The 14,122-nt window shown below is 36.7% G+C and overlaps 1 protein-coding gene across 5 annotated transcripts in view; it reads left to right on the forward strand.

Moving 5' to 3' along the window:
• LOC135210364 (CD109 antigen-like) overlaps positions 1–14,122 on the forward strand; it is a 1,440,954-nt gene that overhangs the window by 1,413,562 nt on the left and 13,270 nt on the right. The window lies entirely within an intron of this gene.

Genomic DNA, 14,122 nt, shown 5'->3' on the forward strand with positions numbered 1-14,122 from the left:
ATATATATATATATATATATATATATATATATATATATATATAATATATATTGTGTGTGTGTATAATATACATATATATACTATATATATATATATATAGTATATATATATATATATATATATACGTATATACATATATACCCACCCACGCACGTAAGAATTCTTACCTCGTCGCCCCTTACGGTATTATTTCCGAGGTAGAACGAACTGGTCATAAAACGACACGTTTTACCTAATGTTTTTTCTTTTATCAAAATATACAGTTAAACAAGCGTGATTTTTTTTATTCACAGAAAGAAAGCCACAAATACCGTTTGATATTGCACTCACTGTACCTTACACCCAAAGGGAATTATACTGTAATAATAGATAAGTGTTTTCTGCGCTGGCCAGGATTCGAATTGTGGCCTTATCAGGAAACAATGATTCTCAGCGCTATTAAGCGATATTTGTGGCTATAAATATGTGAAGGTATATATATATATATATATTATATATATATATATATATATATATATACATACATACATACTACATACTACATACATACATACATACATACATAATTTGTGCTCTCGGATGCGTCTGTGATATTCATATTCAACCAAAGTGCTCTGTGATCTACTTCAGTACAGTGAACTGACAGAGGCTGTTGAAGAATATGTATCGATTGTTTATGTACTATGTGCCTGAGCTTATAATAAGTGAATGGATGTATTTACACGTTTATTTGGTTTTATGTGTGCGTAGTGTACTACGTATGCCACCTGCGCTTTTATTCCAAAACTTTAAATTAATTTCCCAGCTGAGCTCTTGCAGATAGAGATGCCATTTCACTCGGAGCCATTTGTCTTTTTGCCATTCATTTCGTTTGTTTGGTCCACATCGGATAATTTGCGCTTTATACGACCCGGGCCGGAAGCTCCTCCGGCCGAAGTTTCGAGTCTAAATATAAATCCAATTATTGCGTTCATCAGCGAGAGTGGCTCTAATTCCGTGGCAGAATGACGTTCAGTTATTTCACGCGCATAGCTTTATTACATTTGATTTCTTCCCTTCCATGAATAAATAAGGGCTACCGCCACCAGCAGGTTAGTTAATCTCGCGAGTGCTCTGGCTGCTGGATTCGATTTTCGCTTTCGCCTTTCTTGCAGTTGGGTCATTATCGTACACTGACAGCCAATCCCTCTGCCGGAATTTGGTTATCAAGTTTCATGTAGGATTGCCAGATTTTTTTTAATTGTCTACTTGTGACAGTTGTTTGTGCATTACACGGATTACTATCTCTTATTTTAACCCAAGAGGAAATGCTTTCATTGATATTTGCCAATGTGAATTTCTTAGGAATTAACCTTATTAGCTGATATTGATTTGCGACTTGTAAATCGCATTGTACTATCCTTAGAGTCGCAGTAAATATGAAGGTCAACTCGTACAGATTTCTGGTTTATGGGGTGCCATATGTTATTGATGTTAGGCGCGTTGCTTATTAAATAGCCTTGAATAATCTCGAAATTTCAAAATCCTGCGGGAAACGAGATATACCTCATTGACGTCATGATACTAATGATACAGGTCAGAGCTAGATTTTACGGCCCCATGTTGCAAATAGTCGATTTTTAAATATCGATATAAAATGGCCTTGCGGCGAACTAATTAGTATAGGTTTTATGGTTTAATGTATGTTTTGAGAGAGAGAGAGAGAGAGAGAGAGAGAGAGAGAGCCTGCCCATTCCCCTAAACAAACCCCCAAAATATAACCATAATTCTGAGGTCTCTTGTTGGACTTAATAAGTAGTTGCCCGAGGTTAATTCAGGGGATAATTTTTGCCAGCTGTCTCCCGGATTATTATGTCCCCTCGCTTGTGCCCCCGAAATGTAAATGCAAAAATCCTGGTATCCCCTATGAGTACAAAGCAAGATCGTCTCTACATAGGCAAATTCAAAAGTAATTTTGCCATTTTTCGTGCACTATATTCTATAGACATGGATTATGTCTTTCGTTTTATTTTTATTCTTTGACTCGGTATTTTCTCTTGTGTTAGTGATGTTTTTGAGTTTTCTTTTTGTTGTCGTGAATTGAGTATTTTTATCTTATGCTGGTCATAAATTAGTTTTTTTTTCATGAATCCAATTATGTCTGTTCGTGCAAGCAGTTTTTTCTCTTCTGTCTGTAACGAATTTCTAATAACGTGCGAGCTATTTACTGTTCCTGCCGTTTCGTTTGCATTTCATGGCGAAGGTTTTATTTAAACAGCACTCTATTAACATCATATTTTTCGATTAAAAATACTATCCAATAATTTGCCATTTGGGTTTTTTTTTTTTTTTTTTTTTTTTTTGGCTTGGGTTTTTGAGAGGAAATAGGACAGAGAATTGTGTGCTTTGCATTTCATTACTTTTGTAACTCGAAGTAATCATGGGGTCATCTGCCAAAAAATGCGTATGCATCTCTTCCCTTGAATGGTGTATGAGAAACGCTTTCGAGAAAGTGCAATTTTTTATAATCATTTATAATATTAAACTTCAAATAACCAGCAGGAAAATTAAATCGTACTTGGCAGATTCAGGAACCTACTTTTGATGGCAAAAACTTACCAGAAATCATTATTTTTTTTCACATCTTTATTGCCACGCCAGTTCTCTGTTTTCAAGCTGTTATGGTTTTTTTGTCTGTGATGGGGGGGGAGGGGGGGGGGGGGGGGGGGACGAGAGGCAGGGTTTGATTGCTCATGTTCCTTTTAATGTTTTTGTTTAACCGCAGCCAGGCTTTTCAGCTCAGCCACTGGCGTTATGGAACAAGTACAGCACAGTAGCCACAGCAATAAATGTTTCTGTCACCAAAATAGATACTCTTCAGTGGATCAGGTCCTTCTGTTTGACAGTTTTCTGAATGTTTTCGGAAAGCCAGTGTGGTAAGATAAAGTTTGACAACATTCAATTATATATTTTGTTAAGAAAGTATATTTTGAAAACAGATGGGTTTTGAGCTTTCCGCTTTTTGTATGTAAACTCTTCCTGCTTTGTCTGGCGGGAAATTAAGGGTTGCAATTTCTAATTATTTATTATATGAATAGATATATATATATATATATATATATATATATATATATATATATATATATATACATATATATATATATATATATATATTAAGTCAGTGCATAGTTTTATAGGTAGTATTATTTTACTTTTGTTTTTCTTAAATAAAAAGATAAAACTTTTGATCAGAGAAAGATAAAAGAAAAGATTGTGAATCAGTGAAACAGAATTATGAACTTATTCAGTCTAAATAATAGATTTACCTTTTTGCAAATAGTGCTATTGACTTAAAAAATATTGCATGATAGAAAATATACCCATATATATATATATATATATATATTATATATATATAGTATATATTAATATATATATATATAATTATATTTTACTATTATATATTATATATATAGATTATAAATATGTAAATATATATTAAAGTTAAGTATATCTTAGTTTTAGGTTTTACCAGACACTGAGCTGATTACAGCTCTCCTAGGGCTGGCCCGAAGGATTAGATATTTTTACGTGGCTAGGAACCTTATAATCTATATAAATATATATATATATATATATAATATATATATATATATACATATATATACATATATATATTGTTACGTGCGTGGCTGCGTAAGGTTTATCATTTACTCTAAAATTAACTGACTTCTGACAAGACTTGGATGCCACGCAGGTGGTAGCGACAGAGAACAGGGAAAAAAAAGGTATTAAAATTGATGGATTTTAGAGAAATACAATGTTACATTTAACTAAGATTATTATTAAATCAGAATATAATTACACAGGAGCTGAAAGCACTAGCTCCGTTGCACTGAGGTTACGTTAATTAACAAATCGATTACTGCCACCATGAAAACCCCAGAAAATGTAAATCCCTTTTATGAAGAAACCGGAATTTAAGGAATAAAATCATTGTTTCCCTTATCACCTATTATAAAGTATTAGTAAAAGCAGCTCTTCAATCTTTCACCCTAGGACTCAAAATGGATGGTTGCTACCTTGGCACCGTGGAATACGGAAGATGTAGTACACAACTTCTTCCGTTCTCCTAATTCTGCAAACGAAGGATGCACTGTCATTCTCGATCTAAACGCGATTATTGTAATTGGGAGTTGCGAAAGGCAGAAACGATAAGTAATTTAACACTGTCTCAGAATAACAAAATAAATGAACACTTCTGGATGCAAGTCACAAATGTTTTTCCACTTCACTTATTCTCTGAAGGAGATGCAATGGGGATTTAGTTATGTATTATGAGAGCAGACAGTAATTAAGGAAGGATGAGAATTGTGCATAGAAACAAATTCCAAAACCAAACTGTACCTTGTCCTTTGACTAACAGAGTCTTGAAGTGGCGGCGGACGTCGCGGGGAGCGACTGAATGTCCCGGTATGAACAGGACTGCATCTGTTATGCGAATGACTATGAGCGTGACCTCGACTCGGTTATCCAGCCGTCTTATGTCTCCCTTCCTTTCTCCTCTGTTTGTCGCATCTTCTCCGAGTCTTGACGGTTTTCCCTGGAAGGGAAATTTGAATGACAGCACACAGATGTGGGAAAGTGACAATGGGGGTCCATTTAGCTGTATGAGAAGTGGAGTTTTTGGGGGAGGACTAAGGGAGTGGTAGGCACGGCTTCTGTGCGCCAACGTGTGGTCGTGACTTTCCTCTTAACCTTATTGACATCGAGATATGTTTTGAGATTTCTTAAAACTGAGGGCCAACATAAATCTCGTGTATGTTTGTTACAATACATATATATATATATATAATATATATATATATATATGTGTGTGTGTGTGTGTGCTTGCGTATGTACTATGTAAGTATGTGCATATATCCAAGCAGTGCGTATATACTTAAAAGAGATCTGTTGTTTTAGTTGATCTATGACTGAAGATGGCAAGTACGTTAACTGAGTTGAGTTTTTTAATAGTTATTTCTTCTTTTGAGGTGAAGCATTTAATATTAATGCTTATTTTAAAGTCAAGTAGTCCACTGCGGCCTTGCACTTCATCAATTTAGTTTACATTACTAAAACCGCGCTCAGATCGTGTTCGAACTCTTAGTTTTAAATTCACCTAATCATTTAACTCTTGGTTTTGAATTCGTTTCATCGTTCAAAGCCAGACTTTGGTCTACAAAGAGAAGGCATAAAGTCGTAGGCAAGACATAGAGTCGTAGGAATCTTGACTAACCACATTGAACACAAGGTATTCGAGAATGTGAAATGAGTGAAGATCTATATAAGCATCAGTTCAGAGGGTATGAGGAGTCCCCAGTCTTTAGAACGGGCTGAAGCAGTGAGGGCAGGGACTGTCACTGAGATATAGACAAGAGACCACAAAGAACAAGAGCCATTCCATCACTGATACGACAAGAAACCCCTTGGAATACGATGCAGACCACACGCTTTTTAGTTTTCTGTCCGCCCCAGATCTCATAAACTACTGAGGCTAGAAGGCTACAAATTGGCATGTTGGCCATCCAAACCCCCCCCCCCCCCCCCCCCCCCCCCCCCCCCCCCCCCCCCCCCCCCCCCACCCCCCCCCCCCCCCCCCCACCCCCCCCCCCCCCCATCATCAAACATACCAAGTTGCAGCCCTCTAGCCTCAGTAGTTTATATTTTGTTTAAGATTGAAATTAGAAATGATCGTGCGTCTGGCATCACCATAGAGGCCATTCACACAGGCCACCACTGGGCCGTAAGCAGAGAGTTTCATACAGCATTATATGCAGTACAGAAAACTCGGTTTCTTCGGCGCATTTTTTGCTTGTTTAGTCTTGAAGGTCATGAGACTCCTGTGGACTTTGAAGACAAAGACTACTGATTAAAGTAATAAGATGAGATAAGAGTAAAATATTAGAAAAAATCGAGGGCATAGAAAACGGTGAGAATCATCAGAGTGGCATTTTCACTTTGAGAGCGATATGAAATTTCACGAAGAACCTTTGAAAACAAAAGAGTAGATTCATTCACATTTCTTTTTAATCTTCATCGCTGCTGGGTTATATTCATGGAAATTAGTCTGCATCATATTTTTATCCCTTTCGTAAAACAGGCTCCATTGCAGTTGAGCTGCGTCATGTTCCACAATAGACTCACTTCCAATTCAGTGTTTCTAAAATCTACGGAATTTTCAGATGGTATTGTCCCAGTTCAAAAATCATTGTTATAGTTGTTAAGTTAAATCTTTCGGAAATGTAACTTCACTGGTGCTAAACTCTATATATTTCGGTTATATTTTAGATTTAGTTTTTCAGCCAGATTTTCCCCTTTTTGCAGGAGAGCGTGATGTTTGGTAAACTATACTATTATCGTTCGTGATTTTTTGGAATCATTTAGAATTTCTTGATCATGGCGAATACTGTATGAAAGAGGAAACTGCTTTTTACAACAGTTTCATTGTTATTGACAAATAAATATTATAATTTCTCTTTCTTTTTCTTATAAAACTCAAATTATTTCACCGTCTAAGAATTCAACATTGAGCGAAGTTATTTCTCACCCAGATATTATAGTAATTTCCTGATGATTTCGTTTTTAATCTCACTTACTCTCTTTTGTGTTCATGCATTCCTTTATCTTTAAACTTTAAGAACGATTTCTTGCCTGTAAATCAAATGTAAACGCATTTTATGATTTTAGTGGAGCAATTTCTCGCATGCCGAGTCACATATTCTTCAGAACCGTTCTTCAGTTCAATTTTCGAGGTTTTTCGTAACCAAAAACTCAATTTAAATATAGGATCAGTTCTCATAAATTCAGAAGAATATGTGAGTTTTTCATCTTCACATAATCGCTGTATATTCGAGCTATATTTCATTCCCTTGAGCGAAACTTTCTCGAGGGAATTTGCAGCGTCTGCAACATAACTCTTCTTCCCTTTGACTTTGGTGACTCGCTTAGTATTTTAAAGTTTCTCTCAGACGGAAATTTTAGCTCTCGAAACCCTTTGAAGCGAGAGCCCGTTGTACTTTTGTTTATTCTCTCTCTTCTCGTTCCTCTCTCGTATGTGGATAGTGATTCACTGCAAGTCCTGCTTTGTGTTCCCTCTTTTAGACTTTGGTTCATATTCAGCGTTTACAAATCCAAAGAGTTATTATTTACGTTTGCCCGTTTACATTCATTTGTTATTGTTCCAGTAAATTTTTGCCCATGAATTAGAGAAGATTCAAGATATAGCTGAGAAAGCTTCATATTCATCTTTCAGTATCAATAGCATTAGGAAAATGGGAATTGACTAAAGGTGTGTGTGTACTCTGACCTACTACACAAATACGTCATTACTCCTTTTGATGTCTGTAGTAGCAATGAATTAGCGGTCTTTTGGTAGTTTGAATAGGCTCTAATCCTTACTAAGTTGACTAGATATAGGGATCCAGGAGGCCAACTGAATGGTAGGTGGTTTGGATATAACGTTGATTATACATCGTCAGTTGACTTATCACTTATCAGTAAAATAAAAATAAATAAAAAGCAGTGTCCAACTGAAAACAAGTTAAAGAAACTTAGGCGCAATCGAATTTCTATAACGCGTATAATGTTATACGGAACTTTCAGCCACGGCCATGAAACTCTCAGCAAGCCGTGGTGGTCTATGTTGTTTCGGTGTCAGACGCGTTATCATGGCTAACTTTAACCTTAGATAAGAATAAAACTACTGAGGCTAGAGGGCGACAATTTGATATGTTTGATAATTATTGAAGGATGGATGATCAACATATCAGTTTGCAGCCCTCTAGCCTCAGCAGTTTCTAAGATCTGAGGGCGAACAGAAAAAGTACAAACGGACAAACAAAGCCATCTCAATAGTTTTTTTGTTACAGAAATAAAGCATTATCCATGGCATTCAGTTTAGTAAAAATACCATGGAATCAACAGCGACTTTAACCACAATTTTATATTTTTTGGTTTGTATGGTTTTTTTTTACGTTGCATGGAACCAGTGGTTATTCAGCAACGTGACCAACTGCTTTAAGTGACTTCCGAACCACGTCAAGAGTGAACTTTTATCACCAGAAATACACATCTCTCACACCTCAATGGAATGCCCGAGAATCGAACTCCACTGAGGCGCTCACGAATTTATAGATCATGGCAAAGTAAATATAGAAAACAGATGCCATAATCTTGCTGTAAATTAAATAATTAGAGCAACGGTAAACCATTGCAGTCATTTGCGTCTCGGTAAGAAGACCTCTGCGAACGAAGTTTAATTTTAGTTTTTCTACTTTGCACTGAACTTCTTTGTGTAAGATCTCTTAAGAAGGGTAAAGATCGAACACAGAATATTAATACATAAGATTCTAGAAATGAATAACAATGAGATTTTACAATAATATTTGCCTCATTTGAGTCTGGGAACTTTTCGGTGTCATGTTTTTATAGTTTATGAACTTTTGCTGTTGCTGCTACCGTCGTTGCTTCGTCAGAATTATACTACGAGTACACACGGGCTTAGATTGTACTAATTTATGGAAATAAATGCACGTTAGTTCTTGACGTTCTTTTAGAGTTATCGTCTGTTTGCATGGCGAGACAACTAGATATATTCCTCCGAGCAAAGTTCTTAAAACTTTGTTGTCTTAACAACACCCATTAAGTTGTCAGATACGTTTAAAGTTTGTAAACATAACGTAGCGTTAGATACACAAACAAACTTTGTATGTGTGAATTCGCACATGTTCATAATTCTCTGTGTTCGTTCTCATCCGCAATACAATTTCATACTTAAAGATGTCGGGAGAAAAATACCGGCAGTCGTGATAGCGCTTATGGTGCCTGACACCACCATTATTTCGCAAAGGAGCGACGACAGACATTCTTTCTCGAGTTGGCAGAGGGAGGCGGCAGGTGGAAAGCAGCGCCTACCCCCCCCCCCCCCCCCCCCCACACACACACACACACACACATGCAATTTCTATATCGGAGTAGGCATTATTGAGTCGCAGGCTCTATTCTCAAAATTCATTTGCTCGCTGGTGCGAGCTTTTGTTAGGAAATTGGAAAATCGGTTACTTTACGATATTAGGTTATGAGTAGTTTGTATTTTTGCCTCTTGTGTGTACGATTCTCTTTGCTTGTGTATCCCCGCCTTCTTTCAACTACTTGTTCAGTTCCCAATGATATTTGGACGACGAAAACACGTTCTGAGACGTGGGTGTCAAATCAAATTCAGCAAAACACTTTCGACTTCATTTTCGAAGCAATAAATGTTTCAGGAAGTACAGAGGAGATTGAGAATTCCAGATTTTAGGAATGAATGGCACCGTCTGTTAAGCAAGCTGATTCCTAATTCTGGAAGTTTCAGTGTGACTTGAACATCGCGGCCGGAAAAGCAGTGGTGGATTTAAGGGGGAGGGGGGAAGGGGACCTGGTCAAACTCCCACCCTTCCCTGATATAGATAATAGAACTTTTGTGAATCATAGTTAGTAGCAAAAATTTACTTAGTTAATGATTTTTTTCAACAACAACTGTACGACATCAAAAACAGCAACAACAACAACTAACACTATGTGTATATATGTGTGTGCATACATTTATAAATATTGATATATATATATATATATATATATATAATATATATATATATATATATATATATATATATACATGTACCGTATATATGTACGTGATTTACACACACACCCACACACATACACACACACACACACACACACACACACACACACACATATATATATATATATATATATATATATATATATATATATATATATATATATATCTATGTCCTTCCCCCGCCTCCACCCTTGAAAGAAATTCTAGATCCGCCACAGTCAGGAAGTTGTCAAAAGCAAAGTGATTGATATCTGCTGAATAAGCAGAGCTGCTTTCTAGCGCTGCTGCGCATGGCTTGACTCTGTCCCACCAAATTACCTAAGTTTCTCATTTGTTTTGTTTGTCATTTGTTTATGCGTAACAGATATTCTGAACATAAAAGCAGTCTTTGACCAGTGTTTCCCATTATTACACTTTATTTTATAAGGGTCTTTACATCAACAAAGGGGTAAGCTATGCAGGCTATTTTTATGTGCTTTCCAATTGCTTTCCAACATAATTGGGTATGAAAAGTGAAGGTCGGGTAGTTAGAACCTGAATTATACTTATGCATTTTGTATGTACATATATATACATAATGTATATATTATCCTATATACACATATAACACATAATCACTCCCACAGAGATTGATACAACACAAACGTTCAGTTAGGTATGATCAGCAGAGCTCAGCTATTGTTAACCACTTAAATAACCATAATCAGAGAATAAACTGCCGTTTTTCACGTATGATTCATGTCAGCAACTGTCGGTTCAAAAGCCAGATGGTAGAATCAGCTTTGATTAAAGACAGAAACACAATGAATGTTTCGAAGGGATCGTGGGATTTAGATATTATTGACAAAATCTTCCTCCAACGAGCTATTAAGAAGATGAAAGAGAAATTGTCAATTAGGGTGACTTAACGGCTTAACTGCGAACCTCCTTAGTATAATTACCGCTTTTTCTGTAACTTTTCATTCATCTCCTAACTGAAGAAAGAGAGTTTGCAATATACTACTCACTTTCTACTTTTTGGCATTTTTATGGGCTCCTTTTATTAGATAGAATTCTGTTTTAACAGAATATATTTCACTGTCTCATATATAAGTATATATATACACACACACGTATATATATGAGATTGTGAAATATATTCTGTTAAACAGAATTCCATCTAATAAAACGAGCCCATAAACTCATTCAGCTAATGGCCACGTGGGGTGTTCCGCTATCCTGATCCCCAAATTAAGCGGAGGTGAGGGTCCCCATCCAGGAACAGTTAAGAAACACTATCAGACTACAAAATATGATAAGAATAAATTTAACATTGACTCATTCTGTGCCAGAGCTCAGAAGGGGAAATCGAGAGAATATGGAATTTTCAGTTAAGGGAGGTCAACTGCCTCCTCTCTCTTTGGCAGATACTTCACTGACCCGATGATATTACTTATATTATTCTAATTATACTACTGCTGTTCATGTTGTTTTCGTTGAATGTAATTGGCTACGGTAATAACCTGAATTTTTACTTCCAAACACGGGAGGAAACGAGGTTTAAAAAATAATTAAATAGATAAATAAATAGATAGATAAACAAAACAAGCTCGTGAGAGCAATGGTCAGAATAGTATGATTGAATTAAAAAGAAGTCGGCAAAATTGCGACTACGTGAAGGTGAATTGGGGATGAAATGAAAAGCTTCGGCGTGTTAACTATTATGTTACATTATTCATACATGAAGAGCTCCACGCGTGTATACATCCCATGTTAGTATAAGCTCGGGAAGGGTCAAGATATTATATTTGCCTAATAATTTCTGGCATGAAAGATTACCAAAAGCATTTTACAGAGTTTCCTTCGTACGCGTGAATATGCATCCATTTTGAGATAGAGGCCAGCCAGCCTTGCCATGAAAATATTTCTTGAAAACAGCCCTTCGAAAATGACATCGAAAATTCTACCCGGTTGATTTTAATAAGCTCCAAAATGGGAATAAGAATTCTGAATGGGAAATAGTGAATATATTTTACATAGGTAAATTCACGTTGGTTTATACTGACATAATTCTGAAATATTTTGAACGAGGAGGTTTTGCAGATATTCCGTATTTTCATGACCTTGCCTGATGCAATGAGGCTCATTTTACTTTCTCTATTCAACTTCGTTCCTCAAATCTCGTTATTTACCAGATATTTCTTTGACATGCAGTTAGAACAGATGGTTTTTCATGAAGATTGAAATCTGGCACTAATTTAATGAGGAGTAGTATTGGAATTATAAATTTTGATATATACTTTATTTCAAATTTTCTCAGGCCCAATTGGAAAGCAACGACCAGATTAGCAGGCTTAAGTAAAAATTCAGGTTATTATCGTAGCCATTCAAATTCAACGAAAACAACATGAACAGCAGTATATAATTAGAATAATACAAGTAATATCATCGGGTCAGAAAGTATCTGCCAAAGAGAGAGGAGGTAGTTGACCTCCCTTAACTGAAAATTCCATATTCTGAGCTCCGGCACAGAATGAGTCAATGTTAAATCTATTCTTCTCATATTTTGTAGCCTGATAATGTTTCTTACTTGTTCCTGGAGGGGGTTGGGGGGGGACCCTCGCCTCCGCTTAATTTGGGGATCAGGATAGCGGAACATCCCACGTGGCCATTAGTTGAATGAGTTTGTGAGGCAGTGGGCTTTGGGGTACAGACTCCGAAGTTGGGTACGGAGACTGAAGAACGTGTAAAGAGACTAAGAGTAAGGAAGTCAAGGAATAGAGAAGCCATCTCGGGTCATAGGCCAAAGAGAGAGTTATTCCAGGTCATGGAAAACAGTCCTACGCCAAGTAATGGAGATGTTCTCATTTCATGTGTTCTATGGATTACATCATTTCAGTTTTTCTGCGATGAAGTTTTCAACTGTTTGTGTGTATGTCTTTGTACAGGTGGGGGTTTGCTGCGTGCATTTTGCAGTTCTATAAAATGATGACAATATGTGTAAACCATGTGCCATGTTAATTGGAAAATGGCATACCTAGCTTTCTCGTGATTTCTACCGCCATTATGAAGAGAGAATTTCGAAGCAAATCAAGTTTCCTACTCGCCAGAAATCCTATTAATAATATGTTTCACTCCAGAGTGGCGTAGTAAGTCATTTAGACTCATTTTCCTGAGGTGAACTACAATTTCATTTGTTGATTACGAGCGCAGATTCTGTTTTCATCCAATGCAATTGACGTCTGTTCTCTTGGCCCCGATTTTAGTTGCAAGGATTTTGCTGACATTATTCTGTCTACTGCAACTACAACGACGGGAATTATGGTCGGCTTTAACACCGTTTGATATCTACGAGATCTGGAATATCCGAGTTATTCGGTTAAATGAATTCCATATCTGTTGTCAAAATACTTTTTCATTCCTTCCAGTTAAGGTTTTCTCATCATACAATTTCAAGATGTTTCCCAATATCTTTGACAACGTTTGTCAGGTTTAAGGAACTTTCATAAGAATTAAATATTGATTTACTATACAGTTCAGGATGTGTCGTACACATTTATTATTCACGATTGGTACAAATTCTCAAGTAATAAAGAGTAAAGACTAAAGACAGAGAAATTGCCTAGCGAGCTTTATACAGAGTAGGAAATTAATGATCACTGAACTTGACATCGTAACATCGAGGCTTCTCAGGAGGATGAGGATGCTGGGGTATATTCCGGAACGACGTCGAATCGCCCGTTTACTCTAGAGACCTGGAACCAGCGACGATAGCAGGAGGCTTACGATAGATGGTCCTTCAGGAGATACTCCAAATGTCAAACTCATTACCATTTCTGGTCCAGAGAAACCTCCACTTTGAGCTGCATGGCCTAGAATATCAGTTCCTTGATTGTTACTGTTATTCAGAAAGGAAGACCAGTATTCCACTGCAACAGGAGAATTAGATATAATTATAATGAACGATTTCTTAAAAACATCAACATCATAGTAGGTAAAGGAAGCCTTAAGCCTTACAAACAATGTCTAGTTCCTGACATGGTTAGGAGATGCGTGCTGCAAAAAAATAAAGCTTGGTGTTACAAAATATCACCGTGCATTGTTGAACACGTGTGACGAAAGAAGTCAAGTAGTTCTGGTGTGTGTGTTACTTGGGCAACAAAGCAACCGGGACGCACATTTCATTAGCTTTTGGTTTTAACGCCAAACAAATACTTAGTTCCAAGTCGAGAGAGATTTTATTTCACTAAGCTAATACTGATCAGTATTCAGTATGACCAACTCGAAGTGATTCTAGGTTCATGAAAGTGATATGCGAATGTTAATACGTTTATAAACTTCACCCATAAAGTGACGAATGTAAGTTATGGATGGAACTACAAGACGGGTCACATGAGGCTCTTGTTGAATCTCAGACAGAAGGAAAAGTGACAAGAGGGAGATTACTGGGAATGCTGCTCTTGGTACATGAGACTTATGGTGAAAAGGCAGACC

This window comes from Macrobrachium nipponense, chromosome 39 (assembly GCF_015104395.2).
Source record: "Macrobrachium nipponense isolate FS-2020 chromosome 39, ASM1510439v2, whole genome shotgun sequence".
Taxonomy (NCBI): Eukaryota; Metazoa; Arthropoda; class Malacostraca; order Decapoda; family Palaemonidae; genus Macrobrachium; species Macrobrachium nipponense.